We start from the raw sequence: 15,345 nt of genomic DNA on the forward strand, positions 1-15,345 counted from the left end.
CAATTTGTATGGAAACACAAAAAAATCTCGAATAGCCAAAGCAATCTTAAGAAAGAAGAATGGAACTGGAAGAATCAACCTGCCTGACTTCAGACTATACTACAAAGCTACAGTCATCAAGACAGTATGATACTGGCACAAAGACAGAAATATAGATCAATGGAACAAAATAGAAAGCCCAGAGATAAATCCACGCACCTATGGACATCTTATCTTTGACAAAGGAAGCAAGAATATGCAATGGAGAAAACACAATCTCTTTAACAAGTGGTGCTGGGAAAACTGGTCAACCACTTGTAAAAGAATGAAACTAGAACACTTTCTAACACCATACACAAAAACAAACTCAAAATGGATTAAAGATATAAATGTTAAGACCAGAAACTATAAAACTCTTGGAGGAAAACATAGGCAGAACACTCTCTGACAAATCACAGCAAAATCCTCATGACCCACCTCCCAGAGAAATGGAAATAAAAACAAAAATAAACAAATGGGACCTAATTAAACTTCAAAGCTTTTGCACAATGAAGCAAACTATAAGCAAGGTGAAAAGACAGGCTTCAGAATGGGAGAAAATAACAGCAAATGAAACAACTGACAATCTCAAAAATATACAAGCAGCTCATGCAGCTCAATTCCAGAAAAATAAACAACCCAATCAAAAAGTTGGCCAAACTAAATAGACATCTCTCCAAAGGAGACATACAGATGGCTAGTAAACACATGCAAAAGATGCTCAAAATCACTCTTTATTAGAGAAATGCAAAACAAAACCATAATGAGGTATCATCTCACACCAGTCAGAATGGCCGCCATCAAAAAGTCCACAAACGCTAAATGCTGGAAAGTGTGTAGAGAAAAGGGAACCCTCTTACACTGTTGGTGGGAATGCAAACTTGTACAGCCACTATGGAGACCAATATGAGGATTCCTTAAAAAACTGGAAATAGAACTCCAATACCACCCAGCAATCCTACTGCTGGGCATACACACTGAGGAAATCAGAATGGAAAGAGACATATATACCCCAATGTTCATTGCAGCACTGTTTACAATAGTTAGGACATGGAAGCAACCTAGATATCCATCAGCAGATGAATGGATAAGGAAGTTGTGGTACATATACACAATGGAGTATTACTCAGCTATAAAAATGAACACATTTGAGTCAGTTCTAATGAGGTGGATGAAACTGGAGCCTATTATACAGAGTGAAGTAAGTCAAAAAGAGAAATACCAATATAGTATATTAACACATATATGTGGAATTTAGAAAGACAGTAACAACAATCATATATGCAACACAGCAAAAGACACACAAATGTAAAGAACAGACTTTTGGTCTATTTGGGAGAAGGCGAGGGTGGTATGACTTGAGAGAATAGCACTGAAACATGTATATTACCATATGTAAAATAGATGACCAGTGTATGTTCGATGCATGAAGCAGGGCACCCAAAGCTGGTGCTCTGGGACAACCCAGAGGGATGGGGTGAAGAGGGAGGTGGGAGGGAGTTCAGGATGGGGGAACACATGTGCACCCATGGCTGATTCATGTCGATGTACGGCGAAAACCACTACAATATTGTAAAGTAATTATCCTCCATTTAAAATAAATAAATTTTTAAAACTCACACCAGGATTTTTGAGGGAGGGGAGAATTGATAAACTCGTTTTAAAATTTACATGAAATTGCAAGGACCTAGGATAGGCAAAACTACTTAGAACAAAAAGAATGAAGTTATAGAGGACTGACACCACCTGATTTCAAGTCTTAATTATAAAGCTACAATATGGTGAAGGACAGGGAATCCTGGCGTGCTGCAGTCCTTGGGGTCACAAAGAGTCGGACATGACTGATCAACTGAACAACAACAAATCAAAACAATGTGGGACTGCGGTAAAGATAGACATATAGCTCAGGGAAACAGAATAAATTTATAAGTAGACTCATATATGTGAGTAACTGATTTTCAACAAAGGTGCGGAGCAATTTAGTGAAAAGAGAAGTGTCTTCAACAATCCTCTTCCCCAGAAGTGTGCTAGACACTCTGGAGTCTGAGTGCCACAACTAGATAGTAGCCCTCGCTGCCACAATTGGAAAAATCCCGAGTGCAGCAATGAAGACCCAGTTCAGTGCCACACACACAAAAAAATTGTGCTGGAAAAATTAGATATCCATATGTAAAAAGTAAAACAGTTCTTATGAATGCCTCACACGATACATAAAATTAATTTCAGAATGAGTCAAACAGCCAGATCTAAAAGTATAAAACTTCTAGACAAAAATAAAGAAGAAAACCTTTAGGATCTTGGTTAGGTAAAAATGTCTTAGATATGACACCAGAAGTGCTTTCCTTAAAAGAACATACTTATATTACACGTCATCAAAATTAAAACTACTTTTTGAAGGACACTGTTATAAGGATGAAAAATGAAGTCAGACTGGGGGAAAAAAAGGTTTGCAAATCACTTATCTGATAAAAGAGTGGTATCCAGAATGTGTCAAGGATACTTACAACTTAATAATAGGAAAATAACCTAACTGTGGACTTCCCTGGTGGCACAGTGGGTAAGAATCCTCCTGCCAATGCAGGGGACACAGGTTTGATCCCTGGTCTGAGAAGATTCCACTTGCCACAGAACAACTGTGCTCCTCCACGGCAACTACTGAGACCACACGCTGCAACTGCTGAAGCCCAAGCTCCTAGAGCTTGTGCTCCACAACGAGAGAAGCCATCACAATGAGAAGCCTGAGCACCGCCATGAAGAGTAGGCCCCACTCGCCACAACAGAGAATGCCCTCAGAAAGCAACGAAGACCTGGAACAGCCAAAAAAGGAAAAGAAAATAACCTAATTAAAAAATGAGCAAGGGGACTTCCCTGGCAGTCCAGTGGTTAAGATTTTGCCTTTTCAATGCAGGGTGTGTGTGTTTGATCACTGGTCAGAGAGCTAAACCCCACATGCCTTGTGGCCAAAAAACCAGAACATAGAAAACAACAGAAACAATACTGTAACAAATTCAATAAAGACTTACAAAAAATTTAAAAAACAAACAGGAATTTGCTATATGATGTAGGGAACTCAAACCCAGTGCTCAGTGACAACCTAGAGGGGTGGAATAGGGTGGGATGTTGGAGGGAGGTTCAAGAGGGAGGGGATATATGTATACCTATGGCTGATTCATGCTGATGTATGGCAGAAACCAACACAATAGTGTAAAGCAATTATCCCTCAATTAAAAATAAATTTAAAAAAATGAGCAAGCCATCTCAACAGGCACTTTAGTGAAGACAATAAATGGCAAATGCTCACATAATAAGATGCTCAACCCCATTAGTCATTAGGGAAATGAAAATTAAAACCACAATGAGATACCATTACACTTCTAATAGAATGGCTAAAATTGAAAAGACTCACCACACCCCGTGAACTGAAACTCTCATATAATGGGAGAAGGGAATGTAAAATGGCACAGCCACTTTGGAAAACAGTTTGGAAGCTTCTTACAAAGTTAAACATACACCTACTGTAAGATTCAGCCATTCTGCTCATAAATATTTACTCAAAGAAATGAAAGCAAATGTTCATATAAAAATTAGAACACAAATGTTCATAGTAGCTTTGTTTATGATTGCCCAAACTAGAAACAACACAAATGTCCACCAACACTTAAATGGATAAACAATTGTAGTATTTACATACAGTGAAATATCTCTTAGTAACAAAATGAAATGAACTACACACACAGCAGGGTGGGTAGTTTGATTCTCAAAATAATTATACTGAGTAAAAGAAGCCAGACAAAACAGAAAACATACTGTATAATTCCATATATATATAAACCTAGAAAATGAAAACCTATCTAGAGTAACAGTGGATCGGTGGTCGTCTGGGAGTTAGGAGCACAGGGAGGTAGGACAGAGAGATAATAAAGGGGCAAGAAGAAACTCTGGAGAGTGATGGATATATTCCTTATCTTGATGGAGGTAATGGCTTCAGGCATATGTTGAGATTAACCAAATTATATTCTTTGTATATGTCAGTTTATTGTATGTCTCTTATACATCAATAAAGCTATTAAAATAAGACCTTAGAAAGACTTAAAAAAAAAAAAGACTTCTTAAATTATGTCTCTGTGCCCCTAAGAACTTTGTTTCATTGGCCTGGAATCAGGAGGTTTTATTTAGCTTCTGATGGGTAATGGTTGGGCTTCAGCCACCCTCTAAAGACACAAGATTGCACAAGCACCGACCTGATGGCTCATGAAGTTCTCATGGGGGTCTTCTGAATCTAAAACTGCAACTCTTCCATGCTACACACCCTCTCCTTCATATTTTCCTACTAGCATACTCTCTACCTGGCATAATTTCTCTAGGGTCAATTTGAAATTACCATGGCCACATTGGGGAATTTTTGACATGAAGACTGTTCACTTAAGAGGGCCCCAGGTTCAATCCCTGGTCAGGGAACTAAGATCCCACAAGCTTTGTGGCATGGCCAAAAAAAAAAAGTACATTAGAACAAAAAGGGAAGAAACTCTCATGAGGAAATTGTTTAAAAAGAGAATATTTTTAACATAAGAGACTATATTAGCTTTGTTTCTATACTTCAAGGATTAATGAATGGTAGCTTTAGATTGGTAAAATTGTCAGTGGCCTGAGTTATTGTCCAACCAGCTGTAATCTCAATATCTATATATCTGTTTATCTCTTTCCCTTTCTTGTGTTTATCAAAATGTGGTTTCTGTATCAATACATTCTTCCTTCTCCTTCAAAAAGCAACATAAATAGCCTTTAAAAAGTAAAATTTCACATTTGTCTGAAGCTGTGCATGCTGTCACTCAGTCATGTCCAACACCTTGCAACCCCAGGAGCTGTTGCCCATCAGGCTCCTCTGTCCATGGAATTTTCAGGGTAAGAATACTGGAGTGGGTTGCCATTTCCTGCTGTAGAGGATCTTCCTGACCCAGGGATTGAACCTGAATCTCTTGCTTCTCCTACATTGACAGGCATATTATTTACCACTGCACCACCTGGGAAATCTTGTCTGAAGCTGCTGCTGCTGCTGCTGCTGCTGCTGCTAAGTCGCTTCAGTCATGTCCAACTCTGTGTGACCCCATAGACAGCAGCCCGCCAGGCTCCCCCATCCCTGGGATTCTCCAGGCAAGAACACTGGAGTGGGTTGCCATTTCTTTCTCCAATGCATGGAAGTGAAAAGTGAAAATGAAGTCGCTCAGTTGTGTCCGATTCTTAGCGACCCCATAGACTGCAGCCCACCAGGCTCCTCCATCCATGGGATTTTCCAGGCAAGAGTACTGGAGTGGGGTGCCATTGCCTTCTCCATGTCCGAAGCTGGGTCCTCCTAAATTTTTTTTGTCCCTCTCTCTATTTTACCTCTTTAGGAAATTTTTAAAGATTAACTGATCAAAAAACATTCAGTTGTTATGTGTATGTACACTTTTCTAGTCCAAATTAAGCCATCAAAATGTCTAAAAACAAGAAAAGAAACTGTTATTAACGATGCTTCTTTTTGTCGACACTGAAAAGTGTACTTACATAATAGCCTTTGTTATTCTGATTATGAGAAAAGAAGTTAATTCCAAGATGAAGAAGAGATTTTGATACAATTGAGAGTCTTCATAAATTAGTTTACCATTTAAAAATAATGTCACCACAATATTTTGGTTTGTACAAAACCAAGGTTAAATTATTTAAACGTTCCAAATTTCTTACACTAGTTTTATGAGTTAAGTAAGTTACCATTGTCTCCATAATTTTATGAGAAAATATATATACAAACAAATGACAATAACAAATGCATTTTTAAAGAGTTTAATTTTATGAAATTCTTAAGTTGCTACAAATCACAAAAATTTAACATATTAGCTAAAATTGAAATTTCCACATCCTGACTACCTTTAAGGCCTTAGATAAAAGGTTAAGTTAATTAATAAATAATCTTTGGCTGCCTGGACAGTTTCTATGTAAGAAACAGATACAAAACACTGGTCATTGAACACAATTTTTTATTCTTATCTCCTGGAACAGCACTGTCCTTATCTTCCATAAATTCAGGAAAAGTGAAGAGAACTAATGAGATTTCAAAACCAAAAAATTTAAAGCTCTCAGAAACTCCTTGAATGTCCATGGCCTAAAGTCTTACCATTATCCTTAATAGCAGTAAGATCTGTCTCCTCTAGGATCCACAAGTTACCTCCTTCTGAGTAAATAACGGGTTGCCCCACGGATTTGGAAAGTAATCTCCATCTTAGACTCTACCCTATGACATGCTGATATCACTAATTACAGCAGGGAACGCATACCTTCAGTTTTATCACCAACAAGTACAGCTGGTTTTTTTGAAACACCCACCTAAGCAGCCTCTGCATGATCCCCAACCTGAAGGCTTGGCTTCCTGAAGAGGCATCAGAGAAAAACTGCCCTTGAGCCTCAGTGGAAAAGAGATTTTCAGGTACTGTTAGCAACTGACCCAACAAAACTCCAAAGTATTGAAGTTATGTTTTCCGACTTAAAAGACATATATCACTTCATCCTGAATACTGGATGGCCATTCCATTGGCACAATTTAACACTATTCTTAGGATCCCTCCAGGAACTGCTGACTGCAGAAGTGGACAGCTTCTGCCCAAGGTTAATCTCATTCTTCAGTGGCCTTTTTCTTTCCCTTTACCACTCATCATGCCTGTTATTGTACTTTACACTCCCCAGTAAGTCTTCTCAGTATGTTCTCCCTTACCTTCATCCTGCGGCTTTTGACCCTATATGACCTTCTGCCACTTAAAAAATAAAAGGTCCTGACAGGTCTTTCTCAAACCAAAACTACTGCTCTGAACTTAACTGTTTGCTGACAAAATTTTAATCATTTTTCTTTTAAACACTTGAGAAGATACATTTCCTATTAAGGCCCATTCTGGTTCTTCTGGGCTTCCCTGGTGGCTCAGACGGTAAAGAATTTGCCTGCAATGCAGGAGACCTGGGTTTGATGCCTGGGTTGGGAAGATCCCCTGGAGAAGGAAATGGCTACCCACACCAGTATTCTTGCCTGGAGAATCCCATGGACAGAGGAGCCTGGTGGGTTGCAAAGAGTCGGACACGACTAAGCCACTAACACACTTGTCTGATTCTTAAGTTTCCCTTACATCATTAATCCCAAACTTTGGTCATATAGTAACTGGCCTCCAGTTCTGCAGCTCCGGTTCCGGCCCTTCTACTCCTCCGCATCCCACCACCTCCTGACGCTGGGCATGGCGTCACCACACCGGCAGCCACTGTTACAGAGAGCAGAGCTCTGGAGCTAGAGCAAGTGGAGGAGGGCAGCGGCTGGTGGCCAAGCACAGAGGGGCGAGCTAGAGGGCCAGCACTAGCACCAAGCAACTGCCAGTATCTGCACAAGTACCCTGGGAACTGGCGACGGCATGTGCTTGTGGCCCGTGTGCGGGTGGCGGCGTGGAAGGAGCGCGGTTCGGGCGGGTGGCATCATGGACAAGAAGGTGTTCACCAAGGAGCTGACCAGTGGACCAAGCAGCTGAACAAGTGCAAGCAGCTGTCTGAGTCCTAGGTCAAGAGCCTCCGCCAGAAGGCTAAAGAAATCGTGACAAAAGAATCCAATGTGCAAGTCGTTCGATGTCTAGTCACTGTCTGTAAAGATGTGCACGGGAAATTTCACGATCTCATGGAATTGTTTAGAATTGGTGGCACATCACCAGATACGAATTACTTGTTTATGGGCAATTATTTTGACAGAGGATATCATTCAGTGAAAACAGTTACTCTGCTTGTAGCTCTTAAGGTTCATTACCATGAAAGTATCACCTTTTTTCAGGGAAATCATGAGAGCAGACAGATCACACAAGTACATGGTTTCTACGATGAGTGTTTAAGAAACTACAGAAATGCAAATGTTTAGAAATATTTTGCAGATCTTTTTGACTATCTTCCTCTCACTGAATAGGATATCACTTCCTATTACTGGATGGGCAGATCTGTCTACATGGTGGCCACTCAGCAGCCATAGATAACACTGGATCACATCAGAGCACTTGGTCATCTACAAGAAGTTCTCCATTAGGGTCCAGTGTGTGACTTGCTGTGGTCAGATCCAGATGAACGGTGGAGGTTGGGTTATATCTCCTCGAGGAGCTGGTTACACCTTGAGGCAAGATATTTCTGAGACATTTAATCATGTCGATGGCCTCACGTTGGTGTCTAGAGCTCATCAGCTGGTGATGGAGGAATATAACTGGTGCCATGACCTAAATGGAGTAACGATTTTCAGTGCTCCAGACTGTTGTTATCCTTGTGGTAACCAAGCTGCAATCATGGAACTTGATATTCTAAAATACTCTTTCTTGCAGTTTGAAAATACTCCCAGCACCTTGCAGAAATGAGCCACATGTTACTCATGGTACCCTAGACTGCTTCCTGTAATGCAATTTTAAACTTGTACAGTTTTGCTCTTTCCATGACATATAATGGATATGGGAAGAGCAACTCCACAAGTGTCAGAGAACAGTTAACTAACACTCAAAAAAACTTGTTTTCACATGGACCAAAAAGATGTGCCATATAAAAATACAAAGCCTCTTGGAAGGACTGATGAAGGACTCAGATGAAGGACTGATGCTGAAGCTGAAGCTCTAATACTTTGGCCACCTGATGCGAAGAAGCAACTCATTGGAAAAGACCATGATTCTGGGAAAGACTTATGGTTGGATGGTATCACTGATTCAATGGACATGAGTTTGAGCAAGCTCCGGGAGATGAAGGACAGGGAAGCCTGGTGTGCTGCAGCCCATGGGGTCACAAACAGTTGGACACGACTGAGAGGCTGAACTGAACTTGTCATCAACAGCCATGACCACTTTAGAATGAACCAGTTCATTGCATCCTGAAGCGACATTGTTGGTCAAGAAACCAGTTTCTGTCCTAGCGCTGTTTGTAGTTACTTTGCCTTCTCTGAGAAACTGCAGATAATAAGATGTAAACATTAACACCTTGTGAATACAATTTAAATTCCATTTAGCTATAGCTTTACTCAGTATGCCTGTAGATAAGAATAGCAGCAATCATTGGAGCTTAATGAACATTTTTAAAAATAAGTACCAAAGCATCCCTTCTATTTGTGAGTTTTGAAATCATTTTGTTTATTTTTAGGGATACCATTTGATTTAATCATATGATTTGTCTGCCTTCAATTTATCTCTGCTTCTAAAATCTTGGCCTCATATTGTTCTTTGTTACTGTCAGAACCTGGTGATTTGTTTTGAACGGAGTTTTTTTTTTTTTTCTCCCTCCTATAAAATGATGTTACTGCACAAGAGCACTGCAGTGTTTTTTCATAATAAACTTGTGAACTAAGTACTGAGAAAGTCAAATTTTAATTGATCAATGGGCAAGACTGGTGTTATTTATTTAAAAGATGCATCAATTGATAAATTTTAGAATCTGTAGAATTCCAGATAAAGAAAAATAAGAATCAAGGCCACTGAAAAAACTGACCTCACATCAACAAAGTACTTCTACTGAGGCTTGCTGTTCAGTTGCTCAGTCATGTCCGACTCTTTGTGACCCCATGGACTGCGGCACACCAGGCTTCCCTTTTTTTAAAAAAACCTCTCCACAAAGCTTACAAGATCTTAGTTCCCCAACCAGGGATCAAACCCAGGCCCCCTGCAGTGGAAGCACGGAGTTCTAACCATTGGACAACCAGGGGTACAAATACTTTTTCTCTTCAGAGACGTTCTTTTGGGGAACTGTTTACTTCCACTCACATTATCCGCCCATTTTAAGGGACATATAATTAGCTCACACAAAATGATACTTATACTTCCAATAAAGTCCGTGCTCCATTAGGATACCATTTCTTTTGTGATCATCAAACTTATGCCCACCCGCCACACACTAACTTATCCAATATATTTGAGGTAATTGTTAGAGATTTTCAGATATTTAAAACTACCTCTCTTCCAATGGATCAAATTCTCATGAAAAGTAGAGGGAAACAGCAGAATCTGGACAGCTCCCAGAAAGGTAACTGACTCTTCATGCATTCTCTGTGAGCTGCAGTTCCCACAGTGGTGAAAAGGTGGCCCCAAACCTGTCTCTTACCTTAACAGATGCCATAAATGACACAACTTCTACTCAAGAAGACTCCCCCCACCCCCTCAAAAAATGTCTAAATTAATTAGCCAGATTGTCACTAGCAGTCTTATAGCCCTTGATTTCCTTGGCTAGCAGAGGAAAGGGTTCTCCCTTAGCAAACACCTCTTGATGCATTTACATAAATACTACAGGTCAATAGAACAATTTCTGACGAGGCTAAAAGAAAAAGGCACTGGGCTGTCTACAAGAGACCAGCTGAACCATAGGGCATGTTTCCATGGCCTGGGTTGGGTCACCTAGGCTTCTATGTCCAGGGTCTATTATAAGGATGAATGATCATCATTTTGTTTCTGGTAACTGCCTGTGGTGCTTTGGGGCAGAGCCTGTCCAGAGTCTTAAATGCCACTGAGCAGCCCTTGTCACATCACAAGATTCAGCACTTCATCCTGCAATAAAAGGAGCATGAGAGACTTGCCCAAGTCCTTTTGCAGACAGCTTTCTCAGTGCTACCTCTAGATCAGCAAAATCTCAGTAACGGTGATGATTAGAATACATAGATTCATGTCCTGTGGCCTGACCTCATCTGCCCTTGGATGAAAGGGAGGAGCAAGAAAGACATGCAGCCCCTGACATGCAGGAGCTGGCCTGGCACTCACAGCAAGGCCTTGGTGCTCTCCTGTTGAACATGCCCAGTTTCACAGATTCCCAACATCAGACAAGGCCACTCTGTGACTAATGGATCAAGACCAAAACTAGACTAATAAACATTGTCCAAATTCCCAAAATGACTAAACATTACCCTCTCCTAGCTCATATAAATAAATGGGTGCTGCTTCTTTGTCAATCACTCCCTTCGCCTCACCTTTCTAGATAGGAATTAATATACCCAATCATAAAATCACTCTCACTTTCTAAGAACCTCCAATCCTTGGAATCTCCCCCACAAATCACCTTATATGAGGCCACATCCCATAAAAGAATCTAACACCTTCTTATTGAGACATCCCGTGGTATGTATGTTCTCCCTCATGACAAGGAATCAGTGAACTCAGATTTGCATGACTGGATGAACAAATTAATGAATGAAAGGACTTACATCATAATAAAAGATCCAGGACTTACCCCCTAAGAGCTCATGATGTAGCAAGAGAGACAAAGAAACAGTTCTCAGTCAGTGTGATAAATATCATAGTAAAACATAAAGACAGGATGCTGTACAAGTGACATATCAGAGCCAGGGGTGTCAGTGAAGGCTTTCTGGGACAGGGGAAACTAGGGTGAATCTTAGGTAGAAGTTAGCTCAGTACAAAGGCAGGGGTTACATTTAGTGGGAGGAAAATAATGTTTTAGTCAGAGAGAGTAATAAGCTCAAAGGCAAGAAGCAGAGAGAGTATATAACTAGACCATGACTGAGGTCAAGAAGGGACTACCAACAAGTCTTCTGGGCCTTATATGCTTTTAGGTCCACTGAAGGGTAGTAGGATTAAATTCTATTTTATGAAGATTCAATAACCACATACTGTGATCAAAGTTAAAAAATCATTTACCTCCATATGTTAAGATGGATACAGCATCACTTTTGTTGTATTGCAAAAAAAGCATAAAATGAATTAACCTTGAGGAAAAATTAAATGATTGCAAATTAAGGAACATTCTACATTTTGAACTTCAAAAATATCAATGTCATGAAACAAACAAACAAAAAATGCTGAGAAGCTGTTCCAGGTTCAAGGAAACTAAACATGACTAAACACCATGCTTTACCCTGGACTGGATTTGGGAATGAAATACTTTTTTTCTTTTGCTAGAAAGGATGTCAATGGGACAACTGATGTAACTCAGCTAGATAATACTATGTCCATGTTAATTGCCTGATCTTGGGAATTCCCTGGTGTTCCAGTGGTTAGGAGTCTGCATTCTCACTACTGTTGAGGGCTCAGATTCAATCCCTGGTCAAGATTCCCAGGAGCCATGTGGCACAGCACCCCCCCCCAAAAAAAAAACTGCCTAATCTTGATAATTGTACTGCGGTTATATAAGAAAATGTCCTTGTCTTCTGGAAATGTGCACCACATTTAGGTAAAGGAAAATCATGTCCATAACTAACTCTCAAACTGTTTAGAAAACTGCTCAGAAAAAAAAAAAATATATATATATATATATATGTAAATGAAAGAAGCATAAAGCAAATGTGGTAAACTGTTAATATTTGGGGAATCTAGGTGAAGGATAGTCATGAATTCCTTATATTATTTCTGTAACTATTCTGTAAGACTGCAACTTTGTCAAAATACAATTACTCCTTCAGCAAAAGATGGAGAAGCTCTATACAGTCAACAAAAACAAGACCAGGAGCTGACTGTGGCTCAGATCATGAACTCCTTATTACCAAATTCAGACTGAAATTGAAGAAAGCAGGGAAAAACCACTAGACCATTCAGGTATGACCTAAATCAAATCCCTTATGATTATACAGTGGAAGTGAGAAATAGATTTAAGGGCCTAACAAGCAGAAGATGTTAAGAAGAGATGGCAAGAATACACAGAAGAACTGTACAAAAAAGATCTTCACAACCCCGATAATCACAATGGTGTGAACACTCATCTAGAGCCAGACATCCTGGAATGTGAAGTCAAGTGGGCCTTAGAAAGCATCACTACGAACAAAGCTAGTGGAGGTGATGGAATTCCAGTTGAGCTATTTCAAATCCTAAAAGATGATGCTGTAAAAGTGCTGCACTCAATATGCCAGCACATTTGGAAAACTCAGCAGCGGCCACAGGACTGGAAAAGGTCAGTTTTCTTTCCAATCCCAAAGAAAGGCAATGCCAAAGAATGCTCAAACTACTGCACAATTGCACTCATCTCACACGCTAGTAAAGTAATGCTCAAAATTCTCCAAGCCAGGCTTCAGCAATACATGAACCGTGAACTTCCTAATGTTCAAGCTGGTTTTAGAAAAGGCAGAGAAACCAGAGATCAAATTGCCAACATCCCCTGGATCATGGAAAAAGCAAGAGAGTTCCAGAAAAACATCTATTTCTGCTTTATTGACTATGCCAAAGCCTTTGACTGTGTGGATCACAATAAACTGTGGAAAATTCTTCAAGAGATGGGGATCCCAGACCACCTGACTGGCCTCTTGAGAAATCTGTATGCAGGTCAGGAAGCAACAGTTAGAACTGGACATGGAACAACAGATTGGTTCCAAATAGGAAAAGGAGTATGTCAAGGCTGTGTATTGTCACCCTGCTTCTTTAACTTCTATGCAGAGTACATCATGAGAAACGCTGGACTGGAAGAAACACAAGCTGGAATCAAGATTGCCGGGAGAAATATCAATAACCTCAGATATGTAGATGACACCACCCTTATGACAGAAAGTGAAGAGGAACTAAAAAGCCTCTTGATGAAAGTGAAAGAGGAGAGTGAAAAAGTTGGCTTAAAGCTCAACATTCAGAAAACGAAGATCATGGCATCTGGTCCCATCACTTAATGGGAAATAGATGGGGAAACAGTGGAAACAGTGGCTGACTTTATTTTTGGGGGCTCCAAAATCACTGCAGATGGTGATTGCAGCCATGAAATTAGAAGACGCTTACTCCTTGGAAGAAAAGTTATGAGCAACCTAGACAGTATATTCGAAAGCAGAGACATTACTTTGCCGACTAAGGTCCGTCTAGTCAAGGCTATGGTTTTTGCAGTAGTCATGTATGGATGTGAGAGTTGGACTGTGAAGAAGGCTGAGTGCCAAAGAATTGATGCTTTTGAACTGTGGTGTTGGAGAAGACTCTTGAGAGTCCCTTGGACTGCAAGGAGATCCAACCAGTCCATTCTGAAGGAGATCAGCCCTGGGATTTCTTTGGAAGGAATGATGCTAAAGCTGAAACTCCAGTACTTTGGCCACCTCATGTGAAGAGTTGACTCATTGGAAAAGACTCTGATGCTGGGAGGGATTGGGGGCAGGAGGAGAAGGGGACGACAGAGGATGAGATGGCTGGATGGCATCCCTGACTCGATGGACGTGAATCTGAGTGAACTCGGGGAGTTGGTGATGGACAGGGATGCCTGGCGTGCTGCGATTCATGGGGTCGCAAAGAGTCGGACACGACTGAGCACTGAACTGAACTACCAATAAATAAATAAATAAAAGCATGTAGTTGAAAGGTTCCTTGTGTTAGCAGTGTGGTGGGACCTGGGGAGGTGAGAGTGAATAAGATGCTCCCATACCCTACTGGACTCACAGTCTAGGAGGCCATCTTGGCAGCAGATTCAAAGGTGTGAGACAGGAGCTCCAAGAAGATGACAACAATTTGGGCAAGAAGCCTGAGTGAACTAGGGCAGTGCCAACATGATTAGAAGGACACTGAATGGACAATATTTATGACCTGGTGACTAACTGGACTTGAGGCAAGGAAAGGTGTCCGAGTTTCTTAGACACACCATTGGTTGGACCATGGTCCCAGTCACCAAGAGAGTGCCCAGGCAGTTTGTGCAGAGGAAGGGCTTGATTTTGGACAGCTCAATGATGCTGTTAAGTAGAGGGTTTGAGATACAGGACTGTAGTTTAGGGAAGGCATCTGAGCTGAGATATATTTGGGGGAGTCATCAACAGTGAGGAGTTAGAGGAAGCTGCTGGATAGGAAGAAGACACAAGAGAACCTCAACATCTGGAGAGGTGTACAGCACAATGATTCACAATTTTTAAAGGTTATATTCCACTTATAAATATTATAAAATATTGGCTATATTCTGTGCTGTACAATATTTTTTGTATCTTATTTATTTTATACATAGTATATTATACACATATATAGTATAATAGTTTGTGCCTCTTTACCCCTACCCCTGTCTCTTACCCCATTCCCCTTCCCTCTCCTCACTGATAACCACTAGCTTGTTCTCTATATGTGAGTCTGCTTCTTTTTGTTACTAGTTTGTTGTATTTTTTAGATTCCATCTATAAGTGAGATCCCACAGTATCTGTCTTTCTCTGTCTGGCTTATTTCACTTCACATCAACTAAAGCCTCTCCTCTTCCCCAGCCAAAAAAAAAGAAAACCGTTTTGCAAGAGTTGGCCTCCACTAGGAAAACTGAAGGTTTGTTTAACCGCTTTGAACTTTCCTTTTGAACCTATTTGTGTTTAATCAGACCCTCGACCCAATCTCTCATCGAGGCATTTCAATATCTTTTTTCTGTTAAGTCAGAGATAACCTT

At 40.4% G+C, this 15,345-nt stretch overlaps 1 pseudogene; it reads left to right on the forward strand.

Moving 5' to 3' along the window:
- Positions 1–7,505: 7,505 nt before the first annotated feature.
- On the forward strand, positions 7,506–8,454 carry LOC120882062 (annotated as a pseudogene).
- The last annotated feature ends 6,891 nt before the right edge of the window (positions 8,455–15,345 follow it).

This window comes from Oryx dammah, unplaced genomic scaffold, assembly GCF_014754425.2.
Source record: "Oryx dammah isolate SB20612 unplaced genomic scaffold, SCBI_Odam_1.1 HiC_scaffold_23, whole genome shotgun sequence".
Classification (NCBI taxonomy): Eukaryota; Metazoa; Chordata; class Mammalia; order Artiodactyla; family Bovidae; genus Oryx; species Oryx dammah.